Below are 21,071 nucleotides of genomic sequence, written 5' to 3'. Positions count from 1 at the left end.
GTTTTTCCTGAACTCGACTCGTTCATCCGGTGGTTGGAGGGTGAACGCTCGTGCTGCCAAAGGAGCCGCTTGGACCACAAACTGGCGTGGAGCGATTCCAACAAAGTGCTCCTCAGTCTCATCCTGAGCGTTGAAACAGAGTCGGCTGTGGGCCGCGCCGGGCAGCACGGATGACGAGGCCCCAGTGAGATTTGAACTCACGACCCCTGGTTTACAAGACCAGTGCTCTAACCGCTGAGCTATGGAGCCAGGTGGCGCCCAGCTCAGCGCTCGCGGCTGATTGGTTCACACTGGCTGACTCAAAGCGCTTGGGACACAGGTTCCAATCGACCCTCGCGTCACCGTCTGTGCAGTTTGAACATTCTGCCCGCGCGTGGGTTTGCTCCGGCTGCTCCGGTTACCGCTCTCAGTACAAAGATGTGTAGCGTTTGCGGGATTGGCCATGCTTCATTGTCCCATTGTGTCCGGTGATTGTGCGGGCCCGGAAGGGTGGATTAGTCAGCATTCAATGGAGAATGATGCAGTGTGCGCAATGGATCTGGGTCGATTGCTCTCTGCAGGGTCAGTGTTGACGAGATTAGAATAAATTAGATTGGCTACAGTGTGGAAACAGGCCCTTCAGCCCAACAAGTCCACATCGATCCTCTGAAGAGTAACCCGCCCAGACCCGTTTCTCACTGAATAATGCATCGATGACAATTTAGAATGGCCAATTCACTCGACCTGCACGTCTTTGGACTGTGGGAGGAAACCCGAGCAAACCCACGCAGACTCTGGGAGAATGTGCAAACTCGACACGGAATCGACTCCCGACAGTTGGAATCGAGCCTGGGTCCCTAGTAGCGCTGTCAGGCAGCAGTGAGAACCACTGAGCGACTCGTCGGGCGGAATGGCCTGTTTCCAAACTGGAGAGATCCTATGCTTCTGTGATTTCTGTCCAGACATAATTGGGAATTGTCATTCGCTCGCTTGGAGTGACTGGGGTCAGCGATCTCAAAGTTAAATCCGTCAACACACACAGCCCCGTTCTTTGCCTGCAGAAAAAAGAAGTTTGTGGATTTCAACTCAACGCTGTAAGTGACAAAAACTGAAGTTGCAGGAAAAGCTCAACAGGTTTGAGAGGAGACAGGTGTCTGTCACTTCAGGGAAATGACCTTGCTGTTTCAGACATCAATTCCCAAGCTCTTGATTGACAAAAACAGCAGCAAGCAGTCAGTCCAACAGGTGATTTCCTGAGCTCGACTCGTTCATCCGGTGGTTGGAGGGTGAACGCTCGTGCTGCCAAAGGAGCCGCTTGGACCACAAACTGGCGTGGAGCGATTCCAACAAAGTGCTCCTCAGTCTCATCCCGAGCGTTGAAACAGAGTCGGCTTTGGCCGGGCCGGGCCGGGCAGCACGGATGACGAGGCCCCAGCGAGATTTGAACTCACGACCTCTGGTTTACAAGACCAGTGCTCTAACCGCTGAGCTATGGAGCCGGGTGGCACTGCGCGCAGCGCTCGCGGCTGATTGGTTCACACTGGCTGACTCAAAGCGCTTGGGACACAGGTTCCAATTGACCCTCGCGTCACCGTCTGTGCAGTTTGAACATTCTGCCCGCGCGTGTGTGTGCGTGGGTTTGCTCCGGCTGCTCCGGTTACCGATCTCAGTACAAAGATGTGTAGCGTTTGCGGGATTGGCCATGCTTCATTGTCCCATTGTGTCCGGTGATTGTGCGGGCCCGGAAGGGTGGATTAGTCAGCATTCAATGGAGAATGATGCAGTGTGCGGAATGGATCTGGGTCGATTGCTCTCTGCAGGGTCGGTGTTGACGAGATTAGAATAAATTAGATTGGCTACAGTGTGGAAACAGGCCCTTCAGCCCAACAAGTCCACATCGATCCTCTGAAGAGTAACCCGCCCAGACCCGTTTCTCACTAAATAATGCATCGATGACAATTTAGAATGGCCAATTCAATCGACCTGCCCGTCCTTGGACTGTGGGAGGAAACCGGAGCAAACCCACGCAGACTCTGGGAGAATGTGCAAACTCGACACGGAATCGACTCCCGACAGTTGGAATCGAGCCTGGGTCCTTAGTAGCGCTGTGAGGCAGCAGTGAGAACCACTGAGCGACTCGTTGGGCGGAATGGCCTGTTTCCAAACTGGAGAGATCCTATGCTTCTGTGATTTCTGTCCAGACATAATTGGGAATTGTCATTCGCTCGCTTGGAGTGCCTGGGGTCAGCGATCTCAAAGTTAAATCCGTGAACACACACAGCCCCGTTCTTTGCCTGCAGAAAAAAGAAGTTTGTGGATTTCAACTCAACGCTGTAAGTGACAAAAACAGAAGTTGCAGGAAAAGCTCAACAGGTTTGAGAGGAGACAGGTGTCTGTCACTTCAGGGTAATGACCTTGCTGTTTCAGACATCAATTCCCAAGCTCTTGATTGACAAAAACAGCAGCGAGCAGACAGTCCAACAGGGTTTTTCCTGAGCTCGACTCTTTCATCCGGTGGTTGGGGGGTGAACGCTCGTGCTGCCAAAGGAGCCGCTTGGACCACAAACTGGCGTGGAGCGATTCCAACAAAGTGCTCCTCAGTCTCATCCCAAGCGTTGAAACAGAGTCGGGCCTGGCCGGGCCGGGCAGCACGGATGACGAGGCCCCAGTGAGATTTGAACTCACGACCCCTGGTTTACAAGACCAGTGCTCTAACCGCTGAGCTATGGAGCCGGGTGGCGCGCCGCTCAGCGCTCAGCGCTCGCGGCTGATTGGTTCACACTGGCTGACTCAAAGCGCTTGGGACACAGGTTCCAATCGACCCTCGCGTCACCGTCTGTGCAGTTTGAACATTCTGCCCGCGCGTGGGTTTGCTCCGGCTGCTCCGGTTACCGATCTCAGTACAAAGATGTGTAGCGTTTGCGGGATTGGCCATGCTTCATTGTCCCATTGTGTCCGGTGATTGTGCGGGCCCGGAAGGGTGGATTAGTCAGCATTCAATGGAGAATGATGCAGTGTGCGGAATGGATCTGGGTCGATTGCTCTCTGCAGGGTCGGTGTTAACGAGATTAGAATAAATTAGATTGGCTACAGTGTGGAAACAGGCCCTTCAGCCCAACAAGTCCACATCGATCCTCTGAAGAGTAACCCGCCCAGACCCGTTTCTCACTGAATAATGCATCGATGACAATTTAGAATGGCCAATTCACTCGACCTGCCCGTCTTTGGACTGTGGGAGGAAACCGGAGCAAACCCACGCAGACTCTGGGAGAATGTGCAAACGCGACACGGAATCGACTCCCGACAGTTGGAATCGAGCCTTGGTCCCTAGTAGCGCTGTGAGGCAGCAGTGAGAACCACTGAGCGACTCGTTGGGCGGAATGGCCTGTTTCCAAACTGGAGAGATCCTATGCTTCTGTGATTTCTGTCCAGACATAATTGGGAATTGTCATTCGCTCGCTTGGAGTGCCTGGGGTCAGCGATCTCAAAGTTAAATCCGTGAACACACACAGCCCCGTTCTTTGCCTGCAGAAAAAAGAAGTTTGTGGATTTCAACTCAACGCTGTAAGTGACAAAAACAGAAGTTGCAGGAAAAGCTCAACAGGTTTGAGAGGAGACAGGTGTCTGTCACTTCAGGGTAATGACCTTGCTGTTTCAGACATCAATTCCCAAGCTCTTGATTGACAAAAACATCAGCAAGCAGTCAGTCAGTCCAACCGGGTTTTTCCTGAGCTCGACTCGTTCATCCGGTCGTTGGGGGGTGATCGCTCGTGCTGCCAAAGGAGCCGCTTGGACCACAAACTGGCGTGGAGCGATTCCAACAAAGTGCTCCTCAGTCTCATCCCGAGCGTTGAAACAGAGTCGGCTTTGGTCGGGCCCGGCAGCACGGAGGACGAGGCCCTCGTGAGTTTTGAACTCACGACCCTTAGTTTACAAGACCAGTGCTCTAACCGCTGAGCTATGGAGCCGGGTGGCGCTGCGCTCAGCGCTCGCGGCTGATTGGTTCACACTGGCTGACTCAAAGCGCTTGGGACACAGGTTCCAATCGACCCTCGCGTCACCGTCTGTGCAGTTTGAACATTCTGCCCGCGCGTGGGTTTGCTCCGGCTGCTCCGGTTACCGCTCTCAGTACAAAGATGTGTAGCGTTTGCGGGATTGGCCATGCTTCATTGTCCCATTGTGTCCGGTGATTGTGCGGGCCCGGAAGGGTGGATTAGTCAGCATTCAATGGAGAATGAAGCAGTGTGCGCAATGGATCTGGGTCGATTGCTCTCTGCAGGGTCGGTGTTGACGAGATTAGAATAAATTAGATTGGCTACAGTGTGGAAACAGGCCCTTCAGCCCAACAAGTCCACATCGATCCTCTGAAGAGTAACCCGCCCAGACCCGTTTCTCACTGAATAATGCATCGATGACAATTTAGAATGGCCAATTCACTCGACCTGCACGTCTTTGGACTGTGGGAGGAAACCCGAGCAAACCCACGCAGACTCTGGGAGAATGTGCAAACTCGACACGGAATCGACTCCCGACAGTTGGAATCGAGCCTGGGTCCCTAGTAGCGCTGTCAGGCAGCAGTGAGAACCACTGAGCGACTCGTCGGGCGGAATGGCCTGTTTCCAAACTGGAGAGATCCTATGCTTCTGTGATTTCTGTCCAGACATAATTGGGAATTGTCATTCGCTCGCTTGGAGTGACTGGGGTCAGCGATCTCAAAGTTAAATCCGTCAACACACACAGCCCCGTTCTTTGCCTGCGGAAAAAAGAAGTTTGTGGATTTCAACTCAACGCTGTAAGTGACAAAAACAGAAGTTGCAGGAAAAGCTCAACAGGTTTGAGAGGAGACAGGTGTCTGTCACTTCAGGGTAATGACCTTGGTGTTTCAGACATCAATTCCCAAGCTCTTGATTGACAAAAACAGCAGCAAGCTGTCAGACCAACAGGGTTTTTTCTGAGCTCGACTCGTTCATCCGGTGGTTGGAGGGTGAACGCTCGTGCTGCCAACGGAGCCGCTTGGACCACAAACTGGCGTGGAGCGATTCCAACAAAGTGCTCCTCAGTCTCATCCCGAGCGTTGAAACAGAGTCGGCTTTGGTCGGGCCGGGCCGGGCCGGGCCGGGCAGCACGGATGACGAGGCCCCAGTGAGATTTGAACTCACGACCCCTGGTTTACAAAACCAGTGCTCTAACCGCTGAGCTATGTAGCCGGGTGGCGCTGCGCTCAGCGCTCGCGGCTGATTGGTTCACACTGGCTGACTCAAAGCGCTTGGGACACAGGTTCCAATCGACCCTCGCGTCACCGTCTGTGCAGTTTGAACATTCTGCCCGCGCGTGGGTTTGCTCCGGCTGCTCCGGTTACCGCTCTCAGTACAAAGATGTGTAGCGTTTGCGGGATTGGCCATGCTTCATTGTCCCATTGTGTCCGGTGATTGTGCGGGCCCGGAAGGGTGGATTAGTCAGCATTCAATGGAGAATGATGCAGTGTGCGCAATGGATCTGGGTCGATTGCTCTCTGCAGGGTCGGTGTTGACGAGATTAGAATAAATTAGATTGGCTACAGTGTGGAAACAGGCCCTTCAGCCCAACAAGTCCACATCGATCCTCTGAAGAGTAACCCGCCCAGACCCGTTTCTCACTAAATAATGCATCGATGACAATTTAGAATGGCCAATTCAATCGACCTGCCCGTCCTTGGACTGTGGGAGGAAACCGGAGCAAACCCACGCAGACTCTGGGAGAATGTGCAAACTCGACACGGAATCGACTCCCGACAGTTGGAATCGAGCCTGGGTCCTTAGTAGCGCTGTGAGGCAGCAGTGAGAACCACTGAGCGACTCGTTGGGCGGAATGGCCTGTTTCCAAACTGGAGAGATCCTATGCTTCTGTGATTTCTGTCCAGACATAATTGGGAATTGTCATTCGCTCGCTTGGAGTGCCTGGGGTCAGCGATCTCAAAGTTAAATCCGTGAACACACACAGCCCCGTTCTTTGCCTGCAGAAAAAAGAAGTTTGTGGATTTCAACTCAACGCTGTAAGTGACAAAAACAGAAGTTGCAGGAAAAGCTCAACAGGTTTGAGAGGAGACAGGTGTCTGTCACTTCAGGGTAATGACCTTGCTGTTTCAGACATCAATTCCCAAGCTCTTGATTGACAAAAACAGCAGCGAGCAGACAGTCCAACAGGGTTTTTCCTGAGCTCGACTCTTTCATCCGGTGGTTGGGGGGTGAACGCTCGTGCTGCCAAAGGAGCCGCTTGGACCACAAACTGGCGTGGAGCGATTCCAACAAAGTGCTCCTCAGTCTCATCCCAAGCGTTGAAACAGAGTCGGGCCTGGCCGGGCCGGGCAGCACGGATGACGAGGCCCCAGTGAGATTTGAACTCACGACCCCTGGTTTACAAGACCAGTGCTCTAACCGCTGAGCTATGGAGCCGGGTGGCGCGCCGCTCAGCGCTCAGCGCTCAGCGCTCGCGGCTGATTGGTTCACACTGGCTGACTCAAAGCGCTTGGGACACAGGTTCCAATCGACCCTCGCGTCACCGTCTGTGCAGTTTGAACATTCTGCCCGCGCGTGGGTTTGCTCCGGCTGCTCCGGTTACCGATCTCAGTACAAAGATGTGTAGCGTTTGCGGGATTGGCCATGCTTCATTGTCCCATTGTGTCCGGTGATTGTGCGGGCCCGGAAGGGTGGATTAGTCAGCATTCAATGGAGAATGATGCAGTGTGCGGAATGGATCTGGGTCGATTGCTCTCTGCAGGGTCGGTGTTAACGAGATTAGAATAAATTAGATTGGCTACAGTGTGGAAACAGGCCCTTCAGCCCAACAAGTCCACATCGATCCTCTGAAGAGTAACCCGCCCAGACCCGTTTCTCACTGAATAATGCATCGATGACAATTTAGAATGGCCAATTCACTCGACCTGCCCGTCTTTGGACTGTGGGAGGAAACCGGAGCAAACCCACGCAGACTCTGGGAGAATGTGCAAACGCGACACGGAATCGACTCCCGACAGTTGGAATCGAGCCTTGGTCCCTAGTAGCGCTGTGAGGCAGCAGTGAGAACCACTGAGCGACTCGTTGGGCGGAATGGCCTGTTTCCAAACTGGAGAGATCCTATGCTTCTGTGATTTCTGTCCAGACATAATTGGGAATTGTCATTCGCTCGCTTGGAGTGCCTGGGGTCAGCGATCTCAAAGTTAAATCCGTCAACACACACAGCCCCGTTCTTTGCCTGCAGAAAAAAGAAGTTTGTGGATTTCAACTCAACGCTGTAAGTGACAAAAACAGAAGTTGCAGGAAAAGCTCAACAGGTTTGAGAGGAGACAGGTGTCTGTCACTTCAGGGTAATGACCTTGCTGTTTCAGACATCAATTCCCAAGCTCTTGATTGACAAAAACATCAGCAAGCAGTCAGTCAGTCCAACCGGGTTTTTCCTGAGCTCGACTCGTTCATCCGGTCGTTGGGGGGTGATCGCTCGTGCTGCCAAAGGAGCCGCTTGGACCACAAACTGGCGTGAAGCGATTCCAACAAAGTGCTCCTCAGTCTCATCCCGAGCGTTGAAACAGAGTCGGCTTTGGTCGGGCCCGGCAGCACGGAGGACGAGGCCCTCGTGAGTTTTGAACTCACGACCCTTAGTTTACAAGACCAGTGCTCTAACCGCTGAGCTATGGAGCCGGGTGGCGCTGCGCTCAGCGCTCGCGGCTGATTGGTTCACACTGGCTGACTCAAAGCGCTTGGGACACAGGTTCCAATCGACCCTCGCGTCACCGTCTGTGCAGTTTGAACATTCTGCCCGCGCGTGGGTTTGCTCCGGCTGCTCCGGTTACCGCTCTCAGTACAAAGATGTGTAGCGTTTGCGGGATTGGCCATGCTTCATTGTCCCATTGTGTCCGGTGATTGTGCGGGCCCGGAAGGGTGGATTAGTCAGCATTCAATGGAGAATGAAGCAGTGTGCGCAATGGATCTGGGTCGATTGCTCTCTGCAGGGTCGGTGTTGACGAGATTAGAATAAATTAGATTGGCTACAGTGTGGAAACAGGCCCTTCAGCCCAACAAGTCCACATCGATCCTCTGAAGAGTAACCCGCCCAGACCCGTTTCTCACTGAATAATGCATCGATGACAATTTAGAATGGCCAATTCACTCGACCTGCACGTCTTTGGACTGTGGGAGGAAACCCGAGCAAACCCACGCAGACTCTGGGAGAATGTGCAAACTCGACACGGAATCGACTCCCGACAGTTGGAATCGAGCCTGGGTCCCTAGTAGCGCTGTCAGGCAGCAGTGAGAACCACTGAGCGACTCGTCGGGCGGAATGGCCTGTTTCCAAACTGGAGAGATCCTATGCTTCTGTGATTTCTGTCCAGACATAATTGGGAATTGTCATTCGCTCGCTTGGAGTGACTGGGGTCAGCGATCTCAAAGTTAAATCCGTCAACACACACAGCCCCGTTCTTTGCCTGCGGAAAAAAGAAGTTTGTGGATTTCAACTCAACGCTGTAAGTGACAAAAACAGAAGTTGCAGGAAAAGCTCAACAGGTTTGAGAGGAGACAGGTGTCTGTCACTTCAGGGTAATGACCTTGGTGTTTCAGACATCAATTCCCAAGCTCTTGATTGACAAAAACAGCAGCAAGCTGTCAGACCAACAGGGTTTTTTCTGAGCTCGACTCGTTCATCCGGTGGTTGGAGGGTGAACGCTCGTGCTGCCAACGGAGCCGCTTGGACCACAAACTGGCGTGGAGCGATTCCAACAAAGTGCTCCTCAGTCTCATCCCGAGCGTTGAAACAGAGTCGGCTTTGGTCGGGCCGGGCCGGGCCGGGCCGGGCAGCACGGATGACGAGGCCCCAGTGAGATTTGAACTCACGACCCCTGGTTTACAAAACCAGTGCTCTAACCGCTGAGCTATGTAGCCGGGTGGCGCTGCGCTCAGCGCTCGCGGCTGATTGGTTCACACTGGCTGACTCAAAGCGCTTGGGACACAGGTTCCAATCGACCCTCGCGTCACCGTCTGTGCAGTTTGAACATTCTGCCCGCGCGTGGGTTTGCTCCGGCTGCTCCGGTTACCGCTCTCAGTACAAAGATGTGTAGCGTTTGCGGGATTGGCCATGCTTCATTGTCCCATTGTGTCCGGTGATTGTGCGGGCCCGGAAGGGTGGATTAGTCAGCATTCAATGGAGAATGATGCAGTGTGCGCAATGGATCTGGGTCGATTGCTCTCTGCAGGGTCGGTGTTGACGAGATTAGAATAAATTAGATTGGCTACAGTGTGGAAACAGGCCCTTCAGCCCAACAAGTCCACATCGATCCTCTGAAGAGTAACCCGCCCAGACCCGTTTCTCACTGAATAATGCATCGATGACAATTTAGAATGGCCAATTCACTCGACCTGCACGTCTTTGGACTGTGGGAGGAAACCCGAGCAAACCCACGCAGACTCTGGGAGAATGTGCAAACTCGACACGGAATCGACTCCCGACAGTTGGAATCGAGCCTGGGTCCCTAGTAGCGCTGTCAGGCAGCAGTGAGAACCACTGAGCGACTCGTTGGGCGGAATGGCCTGTTTCCAAACTGGAGAGATCCTATGCTTCTGTGATTTCTGTCCAGACATAATTGGGAATTGTCATTCGCTCGCTTGGAGTGACTGGGGTCAGCGATCTCAAAGTTAAATCCGTCAACACACACAGCCCCGTTCTTTGCCTGCAGAAAAAAGAAGTTTGTGGATTTCAACTCAACGCTGTAAGTGACAAAAACAGAAGTTGCAGGAAAAGCTCAACAGGTTTGAGAGGAGACAGGTGTCTGTCACTTCAGGGTAATGACCTTGGTGTTTCAGACATCAATTCCCAAGCTCTTGATTGACAAAAACAGCAGCAAGCTGTCAGACCAACAGGGTTTTTTCTGAGCTCGACTCGTTCATCCGGTGGTTGGAGGGTGAACGCTCGTGCTGCCAAAGGAGCCGCTTGGACCACAAACTGGCGTGGAGCGATTCCAACAAAGTGCTCCTCAGTCTCATCCCGAAACAGAGTCGGCTTTGGCCGGGCCGGGCAGCACGGATGACGAGGCCCCAGTGAGACTTGAACTCACGACCCCTGGTTTACAAGACCAGTGCTCTAACCGCTGAGCTATGGAGCCGGGTGGCGTGGCGCTCCACGCTCGCGGCTGATTGGTTCACACTGGCTGACTCAAAGCGCTTGGGACACAGGTTCCAATCGACCCTCGCGTCACCGTCTGTGCAGTTTGAACATTCTGCCCGCGCGTGGGTTTGCTCCGGCTGCTCCGGTTACCGCACTCAGTACAAAGATGTGTAGCGTTTGCGGGATTGGCCATGCTTCATTGTCCCATTGTGTCCGGTGATTGTGCGGGTCCGGAAGGGTGGATTAGTCAGCATTCAATGGAGAATGATGCAGTGTGCGCAATGGATCTGGGTCGATTGCTCTCTGCAGGGTCGGTGTTGACGAGATTAGAATAAATTAGATTGGCTACAGTGTGGAAACAGGCCCTTCAGCCCAACAAGTCCACATCGATCCACTGAAGAGTAACCCGCCCAGACCCGTTTCTCACTGAATAATGCATCGATGACAATTTAGAATGGCCAATTCACTCGACCTGCACGTCTTTGGACTGTGGGAGGAAACCCGAGCAAACCCACGCAGACTCTGGGAGAATGTGCAAACTCGACACGGAATCGACTCCCGACAGTTGGAATCGAGCCTGGGTCCCTAGTAGCGCTGTCAGGCAGCAGTGAGAACCACTGAGCGACTCGTCGGGCGGAATGGCCTGTTTCCAAACTGGAGAGATCCTATGCTTCTGTGATTTCTGTCCAGACATAATTGGGAATTGTCATTCGCTCGCTTGAAGTGACTGGGGACATCGATCTCAAAGTTAAATCCGTGAACACACACAGCCCCGTTCTTTGCCTGCAGAAAAAAGAAGTTTGTGGATTTCAACTCAACGCTGTAAGTGACAAAAACAGAAGTTGCAGGAAAAGCTCAACAGGTTTGAGAGGAGACAGGTGTCTGTCACTTCAGGGTAATGACCTTGGTGTTTCAGACATCAATTCCCAAGCTCTTGATTGACAAAAACAGCAGCAAGCTGTCAGACCAACAGGGTTTTTCCTGAACTCGACTCGTTCATCCGGTGGTTGGAGGGTGAACGCTCGTGCTGCCAAAGGAGCCGCTTGGACAACAAACTGGCGTGGAGCGATTCCAACAAAGTGCTCCTCAGTCTCATCCCGACCGTTGAAACAGAGTCGGCTGTGGGCCGCGCCGGGCAGCACGGATGACGAGGCCCCAGTGAGATTTGAACTCACGACCCCTGGTTTACAAGACCAGTGCTCTAACCGCTGAGCTATGGAGCCAGGTGGCGCTCCGCTCAGCGCTCGCGGCTGATTGGTTCACACTGGCTGACTCAAAGCGCTTGGGACACAGGTTCCAATCGACCCTCGCGTCACCGTCTGTGCAGTTTGAACATTCTGCCCGCGCGTGGGTTTGCTCCGGCTGCTCCGGTTACCGCTCTCAGTACAAAGATGTGTAGCGTTTGCGGGATTGGCCATGCTTCATTGTCCCATTGTGTCCGGTGATTGTGCGGGCCCGGAAGGGTGGATTAGTCAGCATTCAATGGAGAATGATGCAGTGTGCGCAATGGATCTGGGTCGATTGCTCTCTGCAGGGTCAGTGTTGACGAGATTAGAATAAATTAGATTGGCTACAGTGTGGAAACAGGCCCTTCAGCCCAACAAGTCCACATCGATCCACTGAAGAGTAACCCGCCCAGACCCGTTTCTCACTGAATAATGCATCGATGACAATTTAGAATGGCCAATTCACTCGACCTGCACGTCTTTGGACTGTGGGAGGAAACCCGAGCAAACCCACGCAGACTCTGGGAGAATGTGCAAACTCGACACGGAATCGACTCCCGACAGTTGGAATCGAGCCTGGGTCCCTAGTAGCGCTGTCAGGCAGCAGTGAGAACCACTGAGCGACTCGTCGGGCGGAATGGCCTGTTTCCAAACTGGAGAGATCCTATGCTTCTGTGATTTCTGTCCAGACATAATTGGGAATTGTCATTCGCTCGCTTGGAGTGACTGGGGTCAGCGATCTCAAAGTTAAATCCGTCAACACACACAGCCCCGTTCTTTGCCTGCAGAAAAAAGAAGTTTGTGGATTTCAACTCAACGCTGTAAGTGACAAAAACAGAAGTTGCAGGAAAAGCTCAATAGGTTTGAGAGGAGACAGGTGTCTGTCACTTCAGGGTAATGACCTTGGTGTTTCAGACATCAATTCCCAAGCTCTTGATTGACAAAAACAGCAGCAAGCTGTCAGACCAACAGGGTTTTTTCTGAGCTCGACTCGTTCATCCGGTGGTTGGAGGGTGAACGCTCGTGCTGCCAAAGGAGCCGCTTGGCCCACAAACTGGCGTGGAGCGATTCCAACAAAGTGCTCCTCAGTCTCATCCCGAGCGTTGAAACAGAGTCGGCTTTGGTCGGGCCGGGCAGCACGGAGGACAAGGCTCCAGTGAAATTTGAACTCACGACCCCGGGTTTACAAGACCAGTGCTCTAACCGCTGAGCTATGGAGCCAGGTGGCGCTCCGCTCAGCGCTCGCGGCTGATTGGTTCACACTGGCTGACTCAAAGCGCTTGGGACACAGGTTCCAATCGACCCTCGCGTCACCGTCTGTGCAGTTTGAACATTCTGCCCGCGCGTGGGTTTGCTCCGGCTGCTCCGGTTACCGCTCTCAGTACAAAGATGTGTAGCGTTTGCGGGATTGGCCATGCTTCATTGTCCCATTGTGTCCGGTGATTGTGCGGGTCCGGAAGGGTGGATTAGTCAGCATTCAATGGAGAATGATGCAGTGTGCGCAATGGATCTGGGTCGATTGCTCTCTGCAGGGTCGGTGTTGACGAGATTAGAATAAATTAGATTGGCTACAGTGTGGAAACAGGCCCTTCAGCCCAACAAGTCCACATCGATCCACTGAAGAGTAACCCGCCCAGACCCGTTTCTCACTGAATAATGCATCGATGACAATTTAGAATGTCCAATTCACTCGACCTGCACGTCTTTGGACTGTGGGAGGAAACCCGAGCAAACCCACGCAGACTCTGGGAGAATGTGCAAACTCGACACGGAATCGACTCCCGACAGTTGGAATCGAGCCTGGGTCCCTAGTAGCGCTGTCAGGCAGCAGTGAGAACCACTGAGCGACTCGTCGGGCGGAATGGCCTGTTTCCAAACTGGAGAGATCCTATGCTTCTGTGATTTCTGTCCAGACATAATTGGGAATTGTCATTCGCTCGCTTGGAGTGACTGGGGACAGCGATCTCAAAGTTAAATCCGTGAACACACACAGCCCCGTTCTTTGCCTGCAGAAAAAAGAAGTTTGTGGATTTCAACTCAACGCTGTAAGTGACAAAAACAGAAGTTGCAGGAAAAGCTCAACAGGCTTGAGAGGAGACAGGTGTCTGTCACTTCAGGGTAATGACCTTGGTGTTTCAGACATCAATTCCCAAGCTCTTGATTGACAAAAACAGCAGCAAGCTGTCAGACCAACAGGGTTTTTCCTGAACTCGACTCGTTCATCCGGTGGTTGGAGGGTGAACGCTCGTGCTGCCAAAGGAGCCGCTTGGACCACAAACTGGCGTGGAGCGATTCCAACAAAGTGCTCCTCAGTCTCAAACCCGAGCGTTGAAACAGAGTCGGCTCTGGCCGGGCCGGGCAGCACGGATGACGAGGCCCCAGTGAGATTTGAACTCACGACCCCTGGTTTCCAAAACCAGTGCTCGAACCGCTGAGCTATGGAGCCGGGTGGCGCTGCGCTCAGCGCTCGCGTTTGATTCGTTCACACTGGCTGACTCAAAGCGCTTGGGACACAGGTTCCAATCGACCCTCGCGTCACCGTCTGTGCAGTTTGAACATTCTGCCCGCGCGTGGGTTTGCTCCGGCTGCTCCGGTTACCGCTCTCAGTACAAAGATGTGTAGCGTTTGCGGGATTGGCCATGCTTCATTGTCCCATTTTGTCCGGTGATTGTGTGGGCCCGGAAGGGTGGATTAGTCAGCATTCAATGGAGAATGATGCAGTGTGCGCAATGGATCTGGGTCGATTCCTCTCTGCAGGGTCGGTGTTGACGAGATTAGAATAAATTAGATTGGCTACAGTGTGGAAACAGGCCCTTCAGCCCAACAAGTCCACATCGATCCTCTGAAGAGTAACCCGCCCAGACCCGTTTCTCACTGAATAATGCATCGATGACAATTTAGAATGGCCAATTCACTCGACCTGCACGTCTTTGGACTGTGGGAGGAAACCCGAGCAAACCCACGCAGACTCTGGGAGAATGTGCAAACTCGACACGGAATCGACTCCCGACAGTTGGAATCGAGCCTGGGTCCCTAGTAGCGCTGTCAGGCAGCAGTGAGAACCACTGAGCGACTCGTCGGGCGGAATGGCCTGTTTCCAAACTGGAGAGATCCTATGCTTCTGTGATTTCTATCCAGACATAATTGGGAATTGTCATTCGCTCGCTTGGAGTGACTGGGGTCAGCGATCTCAAAGTTAAATCCGTGAACACACACAGCCCCGTTCTTTGCCTGCGGAAAAAAGAAGTTTGTGGATTTCAACTCAACGCTGTAAGTGACAAAAACAGAAGTTGCAGGAAAAGCTCAACAGGTTTGAGAGGAGACAGGTGTCTGTCACTTCAGGGTAATGACCTTGGTGTTTCAGACATCAATTCCCAAGCTCTTGATTGACAAAAACAGCAGCAAGCTGTCAGACCAACAGGGTTTTTTCTGAGCTCGACTCGTTCATCCGGTGGTTGGAGGGTGAACGCTCGTGCTGCCAAAGGAGCCGCTTGGACCACAAACTGGCGTGGAGCGATTCCAACAAAGTGCTCCTCAGTCTCATCCCGAGCGTTGAAACAGAGTCGGCTCTGGCCGGGCAGGGCCGGGCAGCAAGGATGACGAGGCCCCAGCGTGATTTGAACTCACGACCCCTGGTTTACAAAACCAGTGCTCTAACCGCCGAGCTATGGAGCCGGGTGGCGCCGCCCTCAGCGCCCGCGGCTGATTGGTTCACACTGGCTGACTCAAAGCGCTTGGGACACAGGTTCCAATCGACCCTCGCGTCACCGTCTGTGCAGTTTGAACATTCTGCCCGCGCGTGGGTTTGCTCCGGCTGCTCCGGTTACCGCTCTCAGTACAAAGATGTGTAGCGTTTGCGGGATTGGCCATGCTTCATTGTCCCATTGTGTCCGGTGATTGTGCGGGCCCGGAAGGGTGGATTAGTCAGCATTCAATGGAGAATGATGCAGTGTGCGCAATGGATCTGGGTCGATTGCTCTCTGCAGGGTCGGTGTTGACGAGATTAGAATAAATAAGATTGGCTACAGTGTGGAAACAGGGCCTTCAGCCCAACAAGTCCACATCGATCCACTGAAGAGTAACCCGCCCAGACCCGTTTCTCACTGAATAATGCATCGATGACAATTTAGAATGGCCAATTCACTCGACCTGCACGTCTTTGGACTGTGGGAGGAAACCCGAGCAAACCCACGCAGACTCTGGGAGAATGTGCAAACTCGACACGGAATCGACTCCCGACAGTTGGAATCGAGCCTGGGTCCCTAGTAGCGCTGTGAGGCAGCAGTGAGAACCACTGAGCGACTCGTCGGGCGGAATGGCCTGTTTCCAAACTGGAGAGATCCTATGCTTCTGTGATTTCTGTCCAGACATAATTGGGAATTGTCATTCGCTCGCTTGGAGTGACTGGGGACAGCGATCTCAAAGTTAAATCCGTGAACACACACAGCCCCGTTCTTTGCCTGCAGAAAAAAGAAGTTTGTGGATTTCAACTCAACGCTGTAAGTGACAAAAACAGAAGTTGCAGGAAAAGCTCAACAGGTTTGAGAGGAGACAGGTGTCTGTCACTTCAGGGTAATGACCTTGCTGTTTCAGACATCAATTCCCAAGCTCTTGATTGACAAAAACAGCAGCAAGCTGTCAGACCAACAGGGTTTTTCCTGAGCTCGACTCGTTCATCCGGTGGTTGGAGGGTGAACGCTCGTGCTGCCAAAGGAGCCGTTTGGACCACAAACTGGCGTGGAGCGATTCCAACAAAGTGCTCCTCAGTCTCAAACCCGAGCGTTGAAACAGAGTCGGCTCTGGCCGGGCCGGGCAGCACGGATGACGAGGCCCCAGTGAGATTTGAACTCACGACCCCTGGTTTACAAAACCAGTGCTCGAACCGCTGAGCTATGGAGCCGGGTGGCGCTCCGCGCAGCGCTCGCGGCTGATTGGTTCACACTGGCTGACTCAAAGCGCTTGGGACACAGGTTCCAATCGACCCTCGCGTCACCGTCTGTGCAGTTTGAACATTCTGCCCGCGCGTGGGTTTGCTCCGGCTGCTCCGGTTACCGCTCTCAGTACAAAGATGTGTAGCGTTTGCGGGATTGGCCATGCTTCATTGTCCCATTGTGTCCGGTGATTGTGCGGGCCCGGAAGGGTGGATTAGTCAGCATTCAATGGAGAATGATGCAGTGTGCGCAATGGATCTGGGTCGATTGCTCTCTGCAGGGTCGGTGTTGACGAGATTAGAATAAATTAGATTGGCTACAGTGTGGAAACAGGCCCTTCAGCCCAACAAGTCCACATCGATCCACTGAAGAGTAACCCGCCCAGACCCGTTTCTCACTGAATAATGCATCGATGACAATTTAGAATGGCCAATTCACTCGACCTGCACGTCTTTGGACTGTGGGAGGAAACCCGAGCAAACCCACGCAGACTCTGGGAGAATGTGCAAACTCGACACGGAATCGACTCCCGACAGTTGGAATCGAGCCTGGGTCCCTAGTAGCGCTGTCAGGCAGCAGTGAGAACCACTGAGCGACTCGTCGGGCGGAATGGCCTGTTTCCAAACTGGAGAGATCCTATGCTTCTGTGATTTCTGTCCAGACATAATTGGGAATTGTCATTCGCTCGCTTGGAGTGACTGGGGTCAGCGATCTCAAAGTTAAATCCGTGAACACACACAGCCCCGTTCTTTGCCTGCAGAAAAAAGAAGTTTGTGGATTTCAACTCAACGCTGTAAGTGACAAAAACAGAAGTTGCAGGAAAAGCTCAACAGGTTTGAGAGGAGACAGGTGTCTGTCACTTCAGGGTAATGACCTTGGTGTTTCAGACATCAATTCCCAAGCTCTTGATTGACAAAAACAGCAGCAAGCTGTCAGACCAACAGGGTTTTTCCTGAGCTCGACTCGTTCATCCGGTGGTTGGAGGGTGAACGCTCGTGCTGCCAAAGGAGCCGCTTGGACCACAAACTGGCGTGGAGCGATTCCAACAAAGTGCTCCTCAGTCTCAAACCCGAGCGTTGAAACAGAGTCGGCTCTGGCCGGGCCGGGCCGGGCAGCACGGATGACGAGGCCCCAGTGAGATTTGAACTCACGACCCCTGGTTTACAAGACCAGTGCTCTAACCGCTGAGCTATGGAGCCGGGTGGCGCTCCGCGCAGCGCTCGCGGCTGATTGGTTCACACTGGCTGACTCAAAGCGCTTGGGACACAGGTTCCAATCGACCCTCGCGTCACCGTCTGTGCAGTTTGAACATTCTGCCCGCGCGTGGGTTTGCTCCGGCTGCTCCGGTTACCGCTCTCAGTACAAAGATGTGTAGCTTCTGCGGGATTGGCCATGCTTCATTGTCCCATTGTGTCCGGTGATTGTGTGGGCCCGGAAGGGTGGATTAGTCAGCATTCAATGGAGAATGATGCAGTGTGCGCAATGGATCTGGGTCGATTGCTCTCTGCAGGGTCGGTGTTGACGAGATTAGAATAAATTAGATTGGCTACAGTGTGGAAACAGGCCCTTCAGCCCAACAAGTCCACATCGATCCACTGAAGAGTAACCCGCCCAGACCCGTTTCTCACTGAATAATGCATCGATGACAATTTAGAATGGCCAATTCACTCGACCTGCACGTCTTTGGACTGTGGGAGGAAACCCGAGCAAACCCACGCAGACTCTGGGAGAATGTGCAAACTCGACACGGAATCGACTCCCGACAGTTGGAATCGAGCCTGGGTCCCTAGTAGCGCTGTCAGGCAGCAGTGAGAACCACTGAGCGACTCGTCGGGCGGAATGGCCTGTTTCCAAACTGGAGAGATCCTATGCTTCTGTGATTTCTGTCCAGACATAATTGGGAATTGTCATTCGCTCGCTTGGAGTGACTGGGGTCAGCGATCTCAAAGTTAAATCCGTGAACACACACAGCCCCGTTCTTTGCCTGCAGAAAAAAGAAGTTTGTGGATTTCAACTCAACGCTGTAAGTGACAAAAACAGAAGTTGCAGGAAAAGCTCAACAGGTTTGAGAGGAGACAGGTGTCTGTCACTTCAGGGTAATGACCTTGGTGTTTCAGACATCAATTCCCAAGCTCTTGATTGACAAAAACAGCAGCAAGCTGTCAGACCAACAGGGTTTTTTCTGAGCTCGACTCGTTCATCCGGTGGTTGGAGGGTGAACGCTCGTGCTGCCAAAGGAGCCGCTTGGACCACAAACTGGCGTGGAGCGATTACAACAAAGTGCTCCTCAGTCTCATCCCGAGCGTTGAAACAGAGTCGGCTCTGGCCGGGCCGGGCCGGGCAGCACGGATGACGAGGCCCCAGTGAGATTTGAACTCACGACCCCTGGTTTACAAGACCAGTGCTCTAACCGCTGAGCTATGGAGCCGGGTGGCGCTACGCGCAGCGCTCGCGGCTGATTGGTTCACACTGGCTGACTCAAAGCGCTTGGGACACAGGTTCCAATCGACCCTCGCGTCACCGTCTGTGCAGTTTGAACATTCTGCCCGCGCGTGGGTTTGCTCCGGCTGCTCCGGTTACCGCTCTCAGTACAAAGATGTGTAGCTTCTGCGGGATTGGCCATGCTTCATTGTCCCATTGTGTCCGGTGATTGTGCGGGCCCGGAAGGGTGGATTAGTCAGCATTCAATGGAGAATGATGCAGTGTGCGCAATGGATCTGGGTCGATTGCTCTCTGCAGGGTCGGTGTTGACGAGATTAGAATAAATTAGATTGGCTACAGTGTGGAAACAGGCCCTTCAGCCCAACAAGTCCACATCGATCCACTGAAGAGTAACCCGCCCAGACCCGTTTCTCACTGAATAATGCATCGATGACAATTTAGAATGGCCAATTCACTCGACCTGCACGTCTTTGGACTGTGGGAGGAAACCCGAGCAAACCCACGCAGACTCTGGGAGAATGTGCAAACTCGACACGGAATCGACTCCCGACAGTTGGAATCGAGCCTGGGTCCCTAGTAGCGCTGTCAGGCAGCAGTGAGAACCACTGAGCGACTCGTCGGGCGGAATGGCCTGTTTCCAAACTGGAGAGATCCTATGCTTCTGTGATTTCTGTCCAGACATAATTGGGAATTGTCATTCGCTCGCTTGGAGTGACTGGGGTCAGCGATCTCAAAGTTAAATCCGTGAACACACACAGCCCCGTTCTTTGCCTGCAGAAAAAAGAAGTTTGTGGATTTCAACTCAACGCTGTAAGTGACAAAAACAGAAGTTGCAGGAAAAGCTCAACAGGTTTGAGAGGAGACAGGTGTCTGTCACTTCAGGGTAATGACCTTGGTGTTTCAGACATCAATTCCCAAGCTCTTGATTGACAAAAACAGCAGCAAGCTGTCAGACCAACAGGGTTTTTCCTGAGCTCGACTCGTTCATCCGGTGGTTGGAGGGTGAACGCTCGTGCTGCCAAAGGAGCCGCTTGGACCACAAACTGGCGTGGAGCGATTCCAACAAAGTGCTCCTCAGTCTCAAACCCGAGCGTTGAAACAGAGTCGGCTCTGGCCGGGCCGTGCAGCACGGATGACGAGGCCCCAGTGAGATTTGAACTCACGACCCCTGGTTTACAAAACCAGTGCTCGAACCGCTGAGCTATGGAGCCGGGTGGCGCTACGCGCAGCGCTCGCGGCTGATTGGTTCACACTGGCTGACTCAAAGCGCTTGGGACACAGGTTCCAATCGACCCTCGCGTCACCGTCTGTGCAGTTTGAACATTCTGCCCGCGCGTGGGTTTGCTCCGGCTGCTCCGGTTACCGCTCTCAGTACAAAGATGTGTAGCGTTTGCGGGATTGGCCATGCTTCATTGTCCCATTGTGTCCGGTGATTGTGCGGGCCCGGAAGGGTGGATTAGTCAGCATTCAATGGAGAATGATGCAGTGTGCGCAAAGGATCTGGGTCGATTGCTCTCTGCAGGGTCGGTGTTGACGAGATTAGAATAAATTAGATTGGCTACAGTGTGGAAACAGGCCCTTCAGCCCAACAAGTCCACATCGATCCACTGAAGAGTAACCCGCCCAGACCCGTTTCTCACTGAATAATGCATCGATGACAATTTAGAATGGCCAATTCACTCGACCTGCACGTCTTTGGACTGTGGGAGGAAACCCGAGCAAACCCACGCAGACTCTGGGAGAATGTGCAAACTCGACACGGAATCGACTCCCGACAGTTGGAATCGAGCCTGGGTCCCTAGTAGCGCTGTCAGGCAGCAGTGAGAACCACTGAGCGACTCGTCGGGCGGAATGGCCTGTTTCCAAACTGGAGAGATCCTATGCTTCTGTGATTTCTGTCCAGACATAATTGGGAATTGTCATTCGCTCGCTTGGAGTGACTGGGGTCAGCGATCTCAAAGGTAAATCCGTGAACACACACAGCCCCGTTCTTTGCCTGCAGAAAAAAGAAGTTTGTGGATTTCAACTCAACGCTGTAAGTGACAAAAACAGAAGTTGCAGGAAAAGCTCAACAGTTTTGAGAGGAGACAGGTGTCTGTCACTTCAGGGTAATGACCTTGGTGTTTCAGACATCAATTCCCAAGCTCTTGATTGACAAAAACAGCAGCAAGCTGTCAGACCAACAGGGTTTTTCCTGAGCTCGACTCGTTCATCCGGTGGTTGGAGGGTGAACGCTCGTGCTGCCAAAGGAGCCGCTTGGACCACAAACTGGCGTGGAGCGATTCCAACAAAGTGCTCCTCAGTCTCAAACCCGAGCGTTGAAACAGAGTCGGCTCTGGCCGGGCCGGACCGGGCAGCACGG

At 53.1% G+C, this 21,071-nt stretch overlaps 15 non-coding genes across 15 annotated transcripts; all 15 read right to left on the bottom strand.

The window, feature by feature from the left end:
- Positions 1-176: 176 nt before the first annotated feature.
- trnat-ugu (transfer RNA threonine (anticodon UGU)) lies at positions 177-249 on the bottom strand. Its single transcript has one exon. It is a non-coding gene; the product is annotated as a tRNA-Thr (tRNA).
- Positions 250-1,405: 1,156 nt separating this feature from the next.
- On the bottom strand, positions 1,406-1,478 carry trnat-ugu (transfer RNA threonine (anticodon UGU)). Its single transcript has one exon. It is a non-coding gene; the product is annotated as a tRNA-Thr (tRNA).
- A 1,161-nt stretch (positions 1,479-2,639) lies between these two features.
- Positions 2,640-2,712, bottom strand: trnat-ugu (transfer RNA threonine (anticodon UGU)). Its single transcript has one exon. It is a non-coding gene; the product is annotated as a tRNA-Thr (tRNA).
- A 2,401-nt stretch (positions 2,713-5,113) lies between these two features.
- Positions 5,114-5,186, bottom strand: trnat-ugu (transfer RNA threonine (anticodon UGU)). The gene has a single exon. It is a non-coding gene; the product is annotated as a tRNA-Thr (tRNA).
- Positions 5,187-6,337: 1,151 nt separating this feature from the next.
- On the bottom strand, positions 6,338-6,410 carry trnat-ugu (transfer RNA threonine (anticodon UGU)). The gene has a single exon. It is a non-coding gene; the product is annotated as a tRNA-Thr (tRNA).
- A 2,408-nt stretch (positions 6,411-8,818) lies between these two features.
- Positions 8,819-8,891, bottom strand: trnat-ugu (transfer RNA threonine (anticodon UGU)). Its single transcript has one exon. It is a non-coding gene; the product is annotated as a tRNA-Thr (tRNA).
- Positions 8,892-10,035: 1,144 nt separating this feature from the next.
- trnat-ugu (transfer RNA threonine (anticodon UGU)) lies at positions 10,036-10,108 on the bottom strand. The gene has a single exon. It is a non-coding gene; the product is annotated as a tRNA-Thr (tRNA).
- Positions 10,109-11,260: 1,152 nt separating this feature from the next.
- On the bottom strand, positions 11,261-11,333 carry trnat-ugu (transfer RNA threonine (anticodon UGU)). The gene has a single exon. It is a non-coding gene; the product is annotated as a tRNA-Thr (tRNA).
- Positions 11,334-12,484: 1,151 nt separating this feature from the next.
- Positions 12,485-12,557, bottom strand: trnat-ugu (transfer RNA threonine (anticodon UGU)). Its single transcript has one exon. It is a non-coding gene; the product is annotated as a tRNA-Thr (tRNA).
- Positions 12,558-13,709: 1,152 nt separating this feature from the next.
- Positions 13,710-13,782, bottom strand: trnap-ugg (transfer RNA proline (anticodon UGG)). Its single transcript has one exon. It is a non-coding gene; the product is annotated as a tRNA-Pro (tRNA).
- A 1,156-nt stretch (positions 13,783-14,938) lies between these two features.
- Positions 14,939-15,011, bottom strand: trnat-ugu (transfer RNA threonine (anticodon UGU)). Its single transcript has one exon. It is a non-coding gene; the product is annotated as a tRNA-Thr (tRNA).
- Positions 15,012-16,163: 1,152 nt separating this feature from the next.
- Positions 16,164-16,236, bottom strand: trnat-ugu (transfer RNA threonine (anticodon UGU)). Its single transcript has one exon. It is a non-coding gene; the product is annotated as a tRNA-Thr (tRNA).
- Positions 16,237-17,393: 1,157 nt separating this feature from the next.
- On the bottom strand, positions 17,394-17,466 carry trnat-ugu (transfer RNA threonine (anticodon UGU)). Its single transcript has one exon. It is a non-coding gene; the product is annotated as a tRNA-Thr (tRNA).
- Positions 17,467-18,622: 1,156 nt separating this feature from the next.
- trnat-ugu (transfer RNA threonine (anticodon UGU)) lies at positions 18,623-18,695 on the bottom strand. The gene has a single exon. It is a non-coding gene; the product is annotated as a tRNA-Thr (tRNA).
- A 1,152-nt stretch (positions 18,696-19,847) lies between these two features.
- On the bottom strand, positions 19,848-19,920 carry trnat-ugu (transfer RNA threonine (anticodon UGU)). The gene has a single exon. It is a non-coding gene; the product is annotated as a tRNA-Thr (tRNA).
- Positions 19,921-21,071: the final 1,151 nt, after the last annotated feature.

Source organism: Chiloscyllium punctatum, chromosome 34 (assembly GCF_047496795.1).
Source record: "Chiloscyllium punctatum isolate Juve2018m chromosome 34, sChiPun1.3, whole genome shotgun sequence".
Taxonomy (NCBI): Eukaryota; Metazoa; Chordata; class Chondrichthyes; order Orectolobiformes; family Hemiscylliidae; genus Chiloscyllium; species Chiloscyllium punctatum.
The sequence above is the reverse complement of the archived record's forward strand: the minus strand, read 5'-3'. Positions and strand labels throughout refer to the sequence as shown.